The sequence below is a fragment of the Typopeltis vanoorti genome, chromosome 3 (assembly GCF_054136105.1).
Source record: "Typopeltis vanoorti isolate ZY-2024b chromosome 3, IOZ_Tvanoo_1.0, whole genome shotgun sequence".
Lineage (NCBI taxonomy): Eukaryota > Metazoa > Arthropoda > Arachnida > Uropygi > Thelyphonidae > Typopeltis > Typopeltis vanoorti.
In genome coordinates, this window is record NC_143551.1 from 176,428,743 (window position 1) to 176,444,680 (window position 15,938).

The 15,938-nt window shown below is 34.8% G+C and overlaps 1 protein-coding gene across 5 annotated transcripts in view; it reads left to right on the forward strand.

Annotated features, from left to right (window-relative positions):
• Nucleotides 1-15,938, forward strand: part of LOC150108763 (protein O-linked-mannose beta-1,2-N-acetylglucosaminyltransferase 1-like) — a 603,478-nt gene that overhangs the window by 268,425 nt on the left and 319,115 nt on the right. The window contains exon 1 of one of the 5 annotated variants that reach the window (XM_090416228.1): nucleotides 3,821-4,010. The exons of the other annotated variants lie outside the window; for them this stretch is intronic. The gene's annotated coding sequence lies outside the window, so the exon portion shown is untranslated. Of the gene's footprint in view, nucleotides 1-3,820; nucleotides 4,011-15,938 lie in introns of those variants that run through there. 5 annotated transcript variants of the gene reach the window in all.

Consider the following 15,938-nt stretch of genomic DNA (forward strand, 5'->3'; position numbering starts at 1 on the left):
TTTATTTCGCAGGGCTGCTTCATATTAATTGTACACGAATACGAAACACTCGGGATAATTACAGTACAACTCGTGCTACTCATCTCCCTGCTCACTTCTCTTGGGGATGTCTCGTAATAATAATCGTAATATAATAATCTACTGGTATATGGTGGATCATGTAGTAGTGTAGGGTAGTCTCTCCTGCAAGGAGCCCTGAAGAGGTTAGGATGTTATGTAACAGTCGTTATTGTTAAATAGGCCTCTTTTGTTCGTGTCGCTTTTTTCTGAGTTAGAAATTCATGTTCTTAAGTCAGAAATCCATTATTCGAATTCCCGTGTTCTCGAAACATTGACCTTTTTGAAAGGTAGTTTGTAATGGGGTGGAGTAGCGTGACGATAGGTGTGGTGGGAATAAGTACGCGAGAGCATTGTTACGTCATGCTCAGTTTGGAATTTATGGACGGGAAGTGGCACGATCATGTCCGATGCAACTGTTGTGAAATGTCACACAGAGCCAATTTCCATTTGAATGAATCGAGTTATTATGCGCCACTAGCATTATTTGGACACAATCCTCTGGTGATGCTTTTAAACATTGACATTCACTCACTTCATATCACTAGGGTTGATACGTATCAATAGGCTAAGCGTATCTAAGATGGTTTGTGTGACACTGTAAACATGTTTCGAGAAAACTTAAGTTTCAAAATACTGTACATGTGCACTGGGCCTCTACTAACTACCAAATTTCATCAGAGTAAACTGCGTTTAAAGAAAATCTAACATTCTTGTATAACAATCTTAAGTAGTAATGTATTTCAGTGGCAGCTTGTACATAAGCACTGTGACACTGCAGCACCCTCAAGGGAAAAAAAAACGAAAAAAATAAATTTTGTTTGTGTTTATAAATAATAACAATGCATACAACATTATATAAATGCAATACAACATGATAAAGGTTACAGAATATGTTTCGACATATAGTTAATAATTGCAATTGTTCGATTAACGCTTTAGATCACGAAACAAATGCACTGCGATCTAACGCAGAGTCGGAATTATCACGTTCGGTCAGTTCCGACTGGACTCGCCGATATTAATTTGCACTTGTCACTGCACTATAACAAGTGAATCTGACACTGCTCATCGAGATACGAAAACTTTTATTATTGGTGCGTGTGTTCGTGGTGAGGGTGAAATATTTTCTGTAAATCTTATTTTATGCTGTTAAAATAACATATAATTATTTATTTATTTATTATAAATACAAGGCTGAATTATGACGAGTGTCACTGCACTGCGATCTAACGCAGTGTCGGAATTCCGAAACCGACGCTGCTCGTTGAGCAGCTACAGATAAATTGTATGCTTGCGCGCGTTATTTCTGTGAGATACGAAACTTTTATTATTGGTGTGTGTGTTCGTGGTGAGGGTGAAATATTTTTAATAAATCAATTTTTGTAATACGTAAATTTATTTATCAATAAATTGGTTACTGATTAGGAAAAAACGAATTATTTTTTCTTATTTTGTATATGCAGCACCCCACTTAAAATTTTCACCCTCCCCTGTTGTATTTCGATCTTTGGTTCCATCTCTAATTGATTAGGTGAGATGGAACTAATTAATAAAAGTTTTTATTTGTTATCATGAATAAATATGTATGTATTATATATATGATCAAAGATAACGGAAATTAGAGCACATATGCATTAGTATTTTCTGTTATGATTCCGCTGCTGTGTATTAATCTAACCATTTTGAACTTGACTGATGCCATCCAAGTTGCATCAAGAATACATGTGGCTATTAAATACGTTCTGGATTAGTTGTCTTGCAGACTGTGAACGGGCTAGTCAAGTAAAACGTCTCCTCTTCAGGTGTTTACTATGCAAGGCAATGTCACGGCGTGTGATGTGAACCATCTGAAAACCTCCACCACATCATGTCGCAATAGGAATCGTACTCACAGCTCGTTTACAGAAAAGGGGAGACGCGTTAGTCATCCAGCCACTCCAGCTTGCAAGATAATTAATCGCTCACGGTGCGTGTTATAAGTTTCTCATTCTTTTTAGCAGCCTTTATAGATCAACGGTATAGCTATGCCCTTTGGTTGTAAAGATACAGGCTCGGATCCCGCCTAGGACGGAAAGACCTTTATTAATTAGAGTTTCAGGCTAAACTCATCTGAGGGTGAGCTAGAGGGTTTTATATTGAGGTTGCAGGAATGTGCCTCCCGGAAACTTGCAAAAGATTATAATCGGCCGGAAGAACATGCGCAGTTTAAAGACATAATCACTGTCCTCATAGCCTTAGTAGCTTCAGCCATAATTTCAAACACAACTATTAATATTCTTCATTGGCTATATTATCACGACATGTTTGCAGAAGATGACACAACAGCAAGACATCATAAATCCATTGTTTGAAAGACAACCTGGGTTCAAATCCTGTTAAGGTTGGGATGAATTTTATTTAGGCTTTTTTTTTTTTTTTTTTTTGCTTATTGCAGAAAAGGCCTAAATAAAATTCAGGTGTCAGATTGAAGTAGTAGAATTCCTGGACATTTGAACGTGTGTGCTAACAAATAATATAATGATAGCCTCAGCAATAATTCTGATCACCGAACAGGTAATGCATCGAATAAACAGAAATAAATCAAATCCCAACACTATGGAAATAGTTTCGCTTAGCTGTGACACAACACGGCACGGTCAGGTGAACAGATTCCCCCCCCCCCCCATTTTAGGAAAACGTTTTTTGGATATCATGTTTTCTTTCTGTGAATAAAGAGAGCTTGGCTAGAGTGAGTATACCCTGAGTCATTTAATACATTTCTTTCTCGCTTTTACGCTATCATACACCAGTTCTGATATAGAATCTTCTTACATGTTTTTCATGTCAGTCATGACAATAATCCAAACTTACCTATATGTAAGATTATCTGCACACTGTTTGCAGAATTCGGCTGTGAGTGGCAAAAATTACCTGAGAGAAAGGAAACCTCCTAAAGAACGATCTGAGATAAACTAACTTATAACTAAATAAAAATTCGTAAAAGTTTCCACCCACAAAGCTAGAAATGAAACTGCATCTCTCCAAGCATTACTAGACCTTAAGATAAAAAGAGATATTTGCGTTACTCGTGCGCTTTTTATCTTGAAAAAAAAAAAAAAAGCATTGTAAATCCCGTAGAAATCGTATTGCAAATTTTTCAGATTTGTAAGAACCTTCTTGCATTTATTTTAAATAGTAAATTCATGAAATGTCAGTTTATGTTTTAAAGTACTTGGAATCACGAGTAAAAGTAGCCCTGGGGAACAATTTCTTGAACTGTGACAACTTACATAACCCTTATTTAAATTTTTTCATAAATATCCAATTCTGTTTTGTTAAGTAATCTTTTGGCAATTAAAAAAATGCGCATTCAAAGCTTTTTTCGATATTTTAAATATACTTTTACAGTGCTTCAATATTGAAAAGTCTATAATTTTATCTTAAAATGCCTTTCACTTGCAAATTGCTGATTTTGTTCGTAAGAGTGCGTGCCCAGCTGATAAATATTAAAGGCGCTTCTAATATGGAATCGCGTACGGAATTCTTAATTGGTATCTGTTGACGGAGGTGCAGAATATAAATGGCCTTGGTGAATAGCTGACCCAGTGACTGTTCGATCAACTTTCTTTTGTTTAGCTTACGCTTAAAGATCACTTTCATGTAGGGCTTTTCATCCTAATGTAACTGGAGATGTGCACTTAGTCGCCAAGGGTGTTTGGTTAGCCCTCTGCATAGCGTGTTATCTAACTTGTTTGTCTGCAAGTTCGTGTCTTGCGCTACGGCTGTAAAATGATTTTTGCTTCTCTCTCGTAACTCCACGCACTAGTTCATTGTCAATTACTGATTTCATTAAATTAGTTTGATATCCCTGATAGTTTAACGATTGATGTTTTCTTCTCCCCCCTTTCTTAATCATCGTTGTCATTTTTGTACCGCTCTTTACAGCCATCGGGCATAATGCGAATGTTAAGGTAGGTAATTGTGTTTAATATATGTGATATTTTATTTATAATTCTTCTATTGATCGTTACTGATTCCTAATAACTCTCGACGTTCATTTCGCTGTAATACTGATTTTTTCGACGTCTTTTTTTTTTTTTTTTTTTTGTAATTTAGCAATAAAAATAGACTATAAAAACGCCCCAAACTACACGCGAAGAGACTATCAGTGATCTTCATCTGAAAGTGAGATGAAAAACTCTGATTTTTCATCCTTCTTGCAGACTGGCTAGAAGAACACACAATTTACAGAGATAAATTGAGTGTTCGGCCGTAAATCCAAAACAACCAACCAGTCTCCGTAAACTTAGGAAAGCGTAGGAAACCCTAGCTTTCGACGTTGGCTTTTGGTTGGAAAATATCTGGATTCGGATCCCATGTAGGACGCGAAAAACCTTTATCGGGGGCTTTTTCAATTGCCTACATGCTCGTTCCATATATTGTAGCACATTTAAATGAGTGTTTCCCAAAGCGTTCAGTGTCGATTTCAACCATCGAGCGTAGGAAGTGAGACCGCGGGGTAGCATGAAGATTCTTAAGTCAATGAAGACCTAGGAATCGAACATAAGTTCATGAAATGTAGTGAGAAGAATTTTCAAATTATCCTTTTAACTCATAAGTTTAAATATTCTACGTTGTAATTCTTTAAGTGAGCTTTATTATAAAGGAGGAGTCATAAAAATGGGTTTATGTTCCTTCGTCTACAACTTCTTAATTTATTTCGTTGCGAACGGAGCAATCATCCCGTTTTCTGATTTTAGCTAAAGGGCGATGAAAACCTATAAGCTCATCAAGTATTTAACTGCCAGTTAAAAAGCGTAGGAAACCCTAGACATCAGTTATGTGTATTGTGATAATCTACCAACATTCTTTTACAGAAACAAGCTATCAGTTTACTGAGTATACGATCTTTAAAATTCTGTATCTTTGCTAATAACGATTCGATCAGACACAGCCAAAACATTATTGTAATTACAGTACAGTTTAAGGTGAGAAAATTGCATCTTAAAAACCATTCAAGATGGTCCAGCAATATTTACTATAGTAAATAAATTGCTGAGTTTAAGAAATTCTCAAGAATTCCTTAAGGTTGGTTCATCGATTGAGAATAACAAATTGCACTACTTCGATATGCTGAATACGTATTGTTTGGCTTTACGTCACTGGCATGATTTAACACGTAATTCTTCTCTATGAAGAAGAGAATTTGCCAATCTTTCTAACCTTATTTCAAAATTAGTTTCCTAATTTTGCCAAGTTATACTAAAAGGGACGTCACTTTGGAAAACATTCATCCTTCGCATAGTTCAGGAAAAGAACTTGACGGAACATGCTTTCCTTTTTATTTCACTCGTTGATAGATTAGAAATGGCGTCCTAAATCGGAAATTATTATTATTATCATCTGTCGATCAGTTTATTATTGGAAAATTTCCGGCATCTAGCTGGGATGTGGGAGGGCACAAATTTCATTCTAGTTAACAGCTGTGTTTCAACAGAACATTTCTTGCACAAGACAGTTAGTAACATTTCCCTAATTCGACAGACGGTTAATGACTTCTTGGGTTTTAAATAATTAGCACCAACCAGTCTGCAAATTTCATAACGACTTGAAAGTGTTTTATACTTATTAAAAGGATGATCGTTGAAATAACTGCTCGTATTTTAGACTGTCAACAAGTAGAGTGTCAACATTTAGTTTTCGTTATACACCCTCTGTCCAAAAAGAAACCGAACTTTTCGAAAATAGAAGAAACTAGCGGCGCCACCTGTTGTATCTTTTTGTTGTCGAAAGCTGCAACCTTCATTAGTGTTCTGTCAACTGTCTATGACATTTGTTTCATTAGAAGTCGTGTTATAGTGCCAAGAGTGACAGTGCGTTTTGACGAACGGTCGGAAAATGAGTTTCAAACAGAGAGCTGCGATTGACTTTCGTGTTAAACTTGGTAAACGTTTTACCGAAATGCATCAAATGCTTCAAAAAGCATACGGTGATGAATGCTTATCCCGTACTCAAGTTTACGAGTGGTTTAAGTGATTTCAAAGTGATCGTGAGACCCTTGAGGACGACGAAAAGCCGGGCCGTCCAAAAACTGGACTGAGCGAAGTTAATATCCAAAACATTCGTGATTTCATCAAAGAAAACCCGAAATCGTCCCTGAGATTGATTGAAGATGAATTGGGGATTCCAAAATCAATTGTGGACAACATTTTGACCGAGAGTTTGGGCCTTCGTAAATTGAATTTGCGATTTGTTCCCCACAAGTTGACCGACGACTAAAAAATGTATCGAATTGAACACTGCAAGACCTCATTAAAACCGCTCGTAAAGACTCAAACTTCCTTGAAACGATCGTTACTGGTGGCGAAACGTGGTGTTTTGAGTATGAGCCCGGAACAGAGTGCTGAGTGTAGACCACAAGAAGAGGGGCATCCGTAAAAAAGTCGCTTGGAGAAGTCAAAAGTAAAGAAAATGCTGATTTGTTTCTACGGTTCCAAGGGCATTATCCACAAAGAATTCGTTCTGCCGGCCAAACGGTCAATGGTGAGTTTTATCTCGAAGTTTGAAGCGATGGATAGCGAGAATTCGTCGCGTACGGCATGAATATCGTGATGCAGGCAGCTGGTCACTTTTGCACGATAATGCACCATCTCATCGTTCGAACATTGTGAGACAGATTTTGAGCGAAAACCAAGTTTGGGTGTTGGATCACTCGCCATATTCACCTGATTTAGCACCCTGCAACTTTTCTCTCTTCCCCAACTTCATTTGCCGATGAAAGGAAAGCGATACGACACCATTGAAAACGTTCAAGCGGCAGTAACCACGACCCTCAACAGTATCCCAAAAACTGATATAAAAAACTCATTTAACGAATTAATTGACCGTCCCAAACGCTGCATCGAAGCTGAGGGAGAGTATATTGATTGAAATAAATGATTTGAATAATTATAATTGGCTGTGTTTTATTTTCTATCAAAAGTTCGGTTTCTATTTGGACAGAGGGTGTATGTGAAGGTTCTCTACTTCATTGCCTTCACCGGACAAACCTACTGGAATTCAGAACAGTTGACTGTATTTTTCAGCTTATCAGTCTCGATTCCTTTCCCGCGGAAAGGGGCTTTGTATGATCCTAGACATATTTAACACTACTTAAGCTGCTGATTGATAATTTTTCTCAATTGTGAAAAAAAAAAAAAATACTTGCACTTAAAGGATTTGTAATTTTTGCCTCAGTGATACATTCATGATAAGATGTATTAATCGGCTTAATTTAATGAGATCGCAAATGTGCTCATTAAATCAGCTACTATTTCCATTCATTGTTATCGCAATTCACTTAAATGTTATTTTTTTCAGTTATAGTGTTGTTATAGTTCCAGTTATTTGGTCTCATCTGGCCTTATATACAGAGATCGACGCTTACATGCGAGTGGAAAGGAGAAATTTTAGTTCTTTCACTTAACATTCCACACGACGAATAAACTGTTAAAAAAAATCAGTAATTCACGACCTGCTGCTCTCGTGAATTCAGCAGTGATTTGCTCATTGTACACTGAATTGATTTGTTAGACTTCTGTGAACATTATTGAATTGACATCCAGACTAGTGCAACACGTTGAAGGTAAAGGAAATCCCAAAGGGAATGGATTTTTGTTTTTTTTTTTCCCGTGGATGAAGCGAACAGCCTAATCCACTCAATTTTAAGGCATAAGTGCACTTTATAGTTTGGTTTGCTGCATATTGCAGTAATGTTACTAACCATAATATAAATATATACAGAGCTGTAATATGGATGTCACTGATTTCTAACCTAAAATTACAGTAATTGGTGTAAACGGCATTCAGTGTCAAAAGAAAGTTTGTATTTTCATGAAAATTTGATTAATTCATTCATTAATAAGAACAAAATGAATGACTTCCATATATTGAATACGTATTGCTTGGATTTACCTTATTGGACTGTTTTAACATACCGATAACTAATTTAATACCGAGATGTATAAGGTTGAAGATATCATCAAAATTTTTAAAGAAAAGTCTTATTCGCAACAGGAGAGCCCTTAGTGACCGAGAAATTAACGCATTTAAGAAATAATATAGAATATTTATGAGTCGCTTAAAGTGCATACTGTGTTTTGGACTTCTCTCATGAAATTTTCAGCTTTCAGAATAAAACTTGTAGTTACAACAGATTTTCTTTATTCGAGATCTATTTCTGTACAATCGGTAATAAACCGGGACCTTTAATAAGCTTTATTTTCCGGATAAATCTATTCCTAGCTGATGGTAGCGGTGACTGTTTAGTTAGTGATGTTTGTCTCAGTGATGTCAGTGATGTTTGTTTCAGTGTTTAGTGTCACAGATGATTTTAGTTAGTGAAAAATTAATTCACCAGATGCTACTTTTGAACGTAATTTTTAAATTACACTTCTAAGGCACACAAAATCTTTAATATTAGAAATTAAAAAAAATTTCTATGTATCATGTATCCAAATGGCAAATAAACACCATAAGTTCACTACATTCAGTCATTTATTTAATCATTTCATATACTAATTTAAGCTACCAGTCGGATTATAGGGCCCCGTGAAACACGGTACTTTAAATTTAATAAGTTATTCTCATATTCTCTTGATACAGTAAAAAGTGCCTTAGAAGACAGAAATATAAGACCTGATAATATTGGATTCTTGACAGGTAACAGACTGAGATTTGCAGGAAAATTGTAGATAGTAATGATGTAATTTTTCATGTAGCACTGTCATATCCTGTACACCCCCTTGAGGGTATACATCAGGAATTTGATGATGAGTTATTCTCGAAAATGTAACATCTTGAATAGAAAAACTCAGTTTAGAATTTAGTAGCGTATTCTCATTGGCCATATTGCTCCTTTCGATCAAGTAACTGCCGGTCGCAACAAGTATCCTGTGTGCCTGCGTGTGGGTCTTCTCTATCCCTTCGATTTCCACGAAAGTTTATTCATGTAACGTATGGCTAGAATTAACTGTAGTTTTGGATTGAAATCGAAACAAAAACCAAATATGTTTTTTGCCTATAATCTGAGACACGCTAACACTGTTAATATTTTTATTTTATTTATTTGTCTTTGCAATATTTTTAATTCAAAATTTTTTAATTCCCATCTTTGAATTTGGCTGGCCCGTTTTCGTCAGGAGCATAACTGCTTTGTTTATTTATTAAAACTATTAATTCTAATTTTTTTTTTACTATTGCAGATATTATATACTCCATGCAAGGTCACTAATACATTGATATTTACTTGGATTTAACACATTGATATTTACTTGGATAAAAACAGACATAAATCTTAGAGATTTATGTCTGTTTTTCTCCATTCATACTGCCTAATACTCATTATACAGTAATCGGAAGTTTTCCTTAGGTGAGTCTTAATTGGCGTGAGTATTCCTCAAGGGAAAAAAAATCAAGAATGAATACCACTACATGACATTGATATTGAGTGTGTCCTTATACACCCTGAAGTTTAGGACATGAACAGCACTTGGCAGAAGTCCTTGGCCTGCGTTAACAAGTTAGAAGCTAATTTCAGCATTCATGAAGAGATGCGCTAAACATTTACTCGGCAATAGCAACTTCAACTTGCACTAAAATATACTTCACTTGGAGTTTTTTTTTTCCTCTTTCTATAACGAGGTTTAATTTTATACGCTTAGCTTTTCACTAGTCGTGACTGGTGATTGCACACTGGATCTCAGTGAGATCGTTCTCATTATTTACACCATAAAAATGTCATGGCGATGAGAGTGAATTTGGGAGGGATAGTATTAAAGTCACCTATTCGCTCATTCCTGAATACAGGTCGTTTCATGATCACTTTCTGCTTGTTGCATTTTTTATTCTTTTTTACATGACACCTCAACAGAGACTCAGGACTTACCGCGAGATGTCATTCTTCGTTGCACACTCTCAATCGAGTGGCCACTAAATAATGCAGCCATTCCAGACGGTTTTGTTTTTAATACTATATTTTTTTTAACCTTGAGAGTTTTAAATCTTAATGAAGAATTTTATTACATTTACTAAATGAAATTTTTAAACTGTGTCCAGTTTTTTTTTTTTTTTTTGATTAAAAGAAAAAAAATATTGAATCGAGACAATTTTAATCCCATTTTCTTGCGAATTTAGATTATTAATTATGAAGGTGAATGTGTGGCTAAAGACAGAACTGGAAAGTTAAGGAGGAGGAAGGCCTATATCAGCAGTGGATGGAAAGATGCTAAAGAAGAAGACTATACGAATTGTGTGAATGCGGTTCTGATACTCGAGATAATTTTTTAGAATTATTCGTACAGTTTCGAGTTTGTCCATTCTCTGCCGGGACAATAGCATGTCCCTGGTTTGTAAAACCATTAATTGATATTTTCAAAATAGGCATTTAAAACTCCATTTACAGAGACTAAATCATTAACGGGATTAGAACAATTATTTATTGAAAGTATTTTATCTACTTTGGACTCTCTGAAACAGGCAGTATGCTTTTGCTTGCAGGTATCGCAGAATTTATAGTAATCGTGAATCCACATAAATAAGAAATGCACTTCGCCAAATAAACTAATAGTATAAAAGTCCACTGTTTGTTTTGCGATTTCCTTTGTTTTGTGATTTTGGGAATTTGTAGGCTTCTGGGACCAGGGGATAGGAGCTTGGTTTTTGTCATTCCATAAAATAGACGGACCGACTCTTTTAAAATGTATTTCCTGAAGAGACGTGAGCTGTTTGTCTTTCTTCGTGCAGTATCAACCTTTATTTTAAACATCACTTGTCATGCAGTATCATTAAATACAATGTAGTATCAAAATTATTCGAAATTCGCCCATTTTGATAAGTGTTGACGCATTTACATTAAAAGTGACATTGAATATTGCAGAAATATTACCTGCTATCGTTTATTATTAAAAAAATAATCATTTGTAAATGAAGAACATTGAAAGATGTCTTTTGGTATGAACTCTGTCATGCGAAAATTTTTCACTAGCGAAAAAACAAAACAAAAAAGTAGATAAATCCTTTCATTTTCAGCATCTCAAATGAACGATGCGGCATCTCGTATTATTCATTATTATCAGATGTTATTTATCAATAGAGTGAGAGAAAAAACTCCTTATAAGCTAATCTGAGCTCTCCTTCGTATATTGCTGTATGCCTTTCTTTTGAACTTAGTTTTGGATTAAATTTAATCGGAAAGAGAGTCTAATAAAAATTTATTTCCAAATATGATTTTCTACCGGATCTGTTCATTAGAATTTTCACTTCTTTTAATATATACTCCTATAAGTGCAGTGGTTCTCAAACGTTTTAAATCTGGGCCCACCTGACAAGAGAAAACACTGTCAGCCCCCCCCCACCCCCCGCCGGTTTTATTTATCAAAATAGAAGTCATGCTAAGTTTGACGTGTTTTATTCAGTTTATTTTGTGTTTTCTACATACTATTTAACAGTTTTTGACACAAAATAATTAAGGTATCATAATATTAGGCCTACAATAAAAATTAGTTTTAACACTTGCAATTAACCAAAATATGTATCGAAATGAAACAATATTTAACTAACTAACAAGTATTTAATTTTTCTCTGTAAAAATAGTCAAACATTTAAATGTCAAAGTGTAATGTGATGGATGGGCCTGCTTTTGAGAACAAAATTTATCCAAACGTGGTGTAATATCAGAAATGGCCACTCTAAGTTCTTTGGCGATATTTAGTCTTGAACGATACTTTGACTTCATACCTGCCAAAGCAGAAAAGCCTTTCTCGCATAAATAAGTTGTTGCGAAAGGAATAAGGATCTTCGATGCTTTTTGGCTCAAAGTTGGGAATTCCCTGTCAATATGTATCCAGAACTCTGACAAAGACAATTCCTTAAATTTACTTTTCAGTAAAGTATCACTGATGAGATCGATGAGTTGTTCTTGCTCATTTACGTTCAGAGATGATGGCCCAGGTGCATTTCCCAATGGGTTTTTAATCCAATAAAATTCATCAAAATCATCACAAAAGTATTTTGTGATGATTTTGATGGCACACGCGTTTTATAAGTGCGAATGAAGAAAAATAATTATTATTTATTTTGAAATTCATGATAATTAAAACCTGTATCATCAAAAGTTTTTCTTTCTGTATTTTTATTTGTTGTTATTTTTAAAACTGATTTAGGGTAGTTTTAATTTTTATCTGTAGGAAAGCATGACGCGCCCCACAGTTTGAGAACCACTTCTATAGTGTATTAAGAATCCTACCGAGAGCTGTGTGTTTTCCATTCCTGGAATGATGTTTTCGTTCTTCTTATACTATAAAGTGCTTTGTATAGTTAAAGTATTCTTTTGCAATTTCCATATTATATATTGTATATGACATTCCCTGGTATCGTGTCCAACTTTAAGCTGTTTCTTCTTCTTCTTCTTCTTAACATGGAATTTAGGCCATGCGGCCTGTTCCGGTCTCATGCCATCTCTTTCTTGGTCTTCCTATTCTTCTTTTCCCACTTATTTTGTATCTTTATAATATTTTTGGTAGTCTGCTGTTGTCCATTCGATTTAAATGTTCTAGCCATTTTTGTTTATACTGTCTTACGTAGTAATTAATTGGTTTTGTTTTCAGGGATTGTAAGATTTTTTCATTTGTTTTGTGGTCCCACTTGATATATCCAGCTGTTTTTCTGAGGAACTTCATTTCTGCTGTTTGAATTCGTTCTTCATCTTTCCTTTTCATGGTCCATGTTTCGCTTCCGTATAGTAGAGTTGGTTTTGACAAGACATTGTATAGTCTGATTCTAGTGTGTTTTTGTACCAGGGATGGCTTAAATATATTATTTATTATGCCATTTACTTTGACAAAGTTTGATATTTTAGTGTCTATATATTTTTCTTCTTCGTATGATAGATCACATCCCAAGTATCTGAAAGTGTTTACTTGTTCTAGTATTTTATTATCTATCACTATTTTACTTCTTATTGGGTTTTCTCCTTTGAATACCATTATTTTTGTTTTTTCTTTGGATATTGTCATATTATATTGCTTTGAGATATCATTTAATGATTTTAATGATCTTTGTAAGTCATCTTCTGATGTAGCTAATACTATTTGATCATCTGCAAATAGTAGTGTATCTATCTTCATTTTTCAAATTACGCCCTTTTAAACAGATTTAAGCTGTTTAAAAGGTGTAATTCTGAGTACTGCATCCAGCTGTAAGCTGTCTCAGAACCACAAAAATCCTGGTTCATGTTGATGGGAGTTGTATGTAAATTGTTTGACAGGGAAGTAATCCCATCCTTCAATGCAAATCTGCACATAACAAATAATGCTTTTAAGATAATATTAAACGAATATTCCAATACTCGTCAAGACGGGCACTACACACCTATATTTAAAATTATTTGGAGGCGACTTTTTTTTTTTTTTTAAGCAAACACACTTTAATTCCAGAAGACTTGAATGAATTATCTAATTTCACGAAATCAGAATATCGTTCGATAGAAAATATGTTGCCTTGCACATGCGTGTTGATATTCCTAATTGTTATGGCTGTATTTAGATTATTAGCATGGTTGGTGGAGTGCTCGGTCTATTGGACTTTAAAATATTTTCTTCATACTTTCATATTTCCCTCTTAGATAAATATTTTTCTGTGCTAAATCTCCTTAATGAGTTCTGTAGCGAGCGAAAAACTTGATAGTTTTTTCGCTATTTTTGACCCTACTGCTCTGAGATTACTCACATAAAGCAGTACTCTCAATGATAGTTTTTCCTTTGTTCACAATTTAAATGAGTATAGGCTGCCTCTGATCTCATTCATTACTGAAGATGGCCTCCCCTCCCTAATGGGGTGGAAATTGGGTATACTTCTATGGTGACCCAATCCATCTTGAGAGAGTGCATATGTTGTATGTATGTATGTATGTATGTATGTATGAATGAAGGATATCCCAAACTTCAATGCCCAAGGCGAGTTCGAACCCGCAGCCTTTTGGCTGGAGAGTGGATACTCTAACCACTCCGCCAACCAGGCCTGCAATAACAATTTATACTTTACTGAATAAGTAAAGTATAAATAAAAAAAGTATTTCTAATATTTAAGAATGCGTAGATATTTCTAAAAGCACGAAATGACTGAACCATATATTCCAAGCAACATAGAACACGCGAACAAAAAATAAATAAATAAATAAATAATATTTCATTTGCATTATTACTTCGTTATGTTGTACATTTAACTCTACAAAGTATCTCAAATTGTACGTACATCTCATTACAATAGCTTTCACCAATTGATCGAAAATATCTGCGAATGTGTACGTTTTGTAGGGAAATTAAAGCACAAGTTACTTTGCGTTCTTGTACGATGATAGTGATTGTATGTAGCGATCCATCCATTGTTTACTGCTAATCCAGTAGGTATGCAAATTGCCTACAATCGCTGTATCGCGTTCAGTTGTATGCATTCGTAACGTCTTGAAGTCGTTCAGGATACCTTTCAGCCTGGACGAAAGAAGCGCTCCATCCCCAAATCCGGTGAATAGGGACCATGGCAAATAATTCTCTACTTGGCAAATAATTCTTGAATATTCAAGAATTCTTTAGTGCGTAGTATATAGCGCATTGTCTTGGAACATAATCTAGGTAACCAAAACCATTGCTAATACCTTTTCCAACGATCTGCATCTAAGGTATCCGAGAATTGTTCTGTAGGCAGTGTGATTTATGGTCTGACCGTATAGAAGAAATTCCTGATATACCACGTCCTTGATCTTACAGGAAGCAATCATAATTGACTTCACTTTAAGTTGTGAGAGCAGTGTGACATTGTAAGCTCTTTTTCAAAGTGAGTTATCCACTCTATTTACCCTGCAAAACAAGATATCCGAGTAACTCACTCAATTAATGAGCATAACAAAAATAGCTTTATGGCCTTAGATGTAATTCCATATTAGCTTCGCTTTCGTCAGTCGATGTGATGGCGGTCGCGTTTTCCATTCTCCCAGCATTTCTTTCTGTGCCACCAGGTTGCGGCACAACTTATCTGGAGGCTAATTGAGCTTTAGTTTAATAAAAATACTTGTTCAAATTTGTCCCTCAACTTCTTCGAAGCTTCTTGTAAATCCTTGATGTTAACGGATGAACACCATAAATGATGAATGGATAATAATTATATAACCAAATTCAATCAAACTGTTTTGCTTTTTCTTCTTTTTCATATATTTATATATAATAAATCACTAAAATATCTAAATATTTTTAGATATTTTTTTAAATCACTAAACATTTCTTTTTGATATTGGACACGCTTCTTATATGCAAGTTATAAAGATATTTCGTTTTTATTCAAAATAACAAATGCAACTGAGATATGGAGATGTGGATTAAGTCCGACCTGTACTAATAGCGGTTAAAAACTGTTTGACTTTAAGATTTAGTTTAGTTTAGGTTTACTTTAGTTTGAATTTTTATCGAAATGCATCGTGTTATGCCATTTATTTATTTTGTAGATAATATTGCAGACATTGTGCTTTCTTTATTGTTTAAATTAACGAAAATTGCAGTACATTCATTTATTTTTCACTTCTAGCACGAATTTCGTCGAGATCTTTATCCGAAAGTTATCCATTAAGATGTAGTTCTATATCTCTTTACTTTGCATACTAACTTGTCTGATCGAAACTATAAATCTTTACAACAGGCATTATGGTTGGCAGTACGTAATTAATATTAGATTGCTGTAGTCGTGTAGATGAGAGGAGGTGGGCTTTGAATTTCCCAGTAATTAACGAATAAAAGAAAGACTAGAAACTTTTTTTTTAAATCGTAATTACACGTAGGCACAACACGGATGCCATCAAATGAGAATTTAAATGT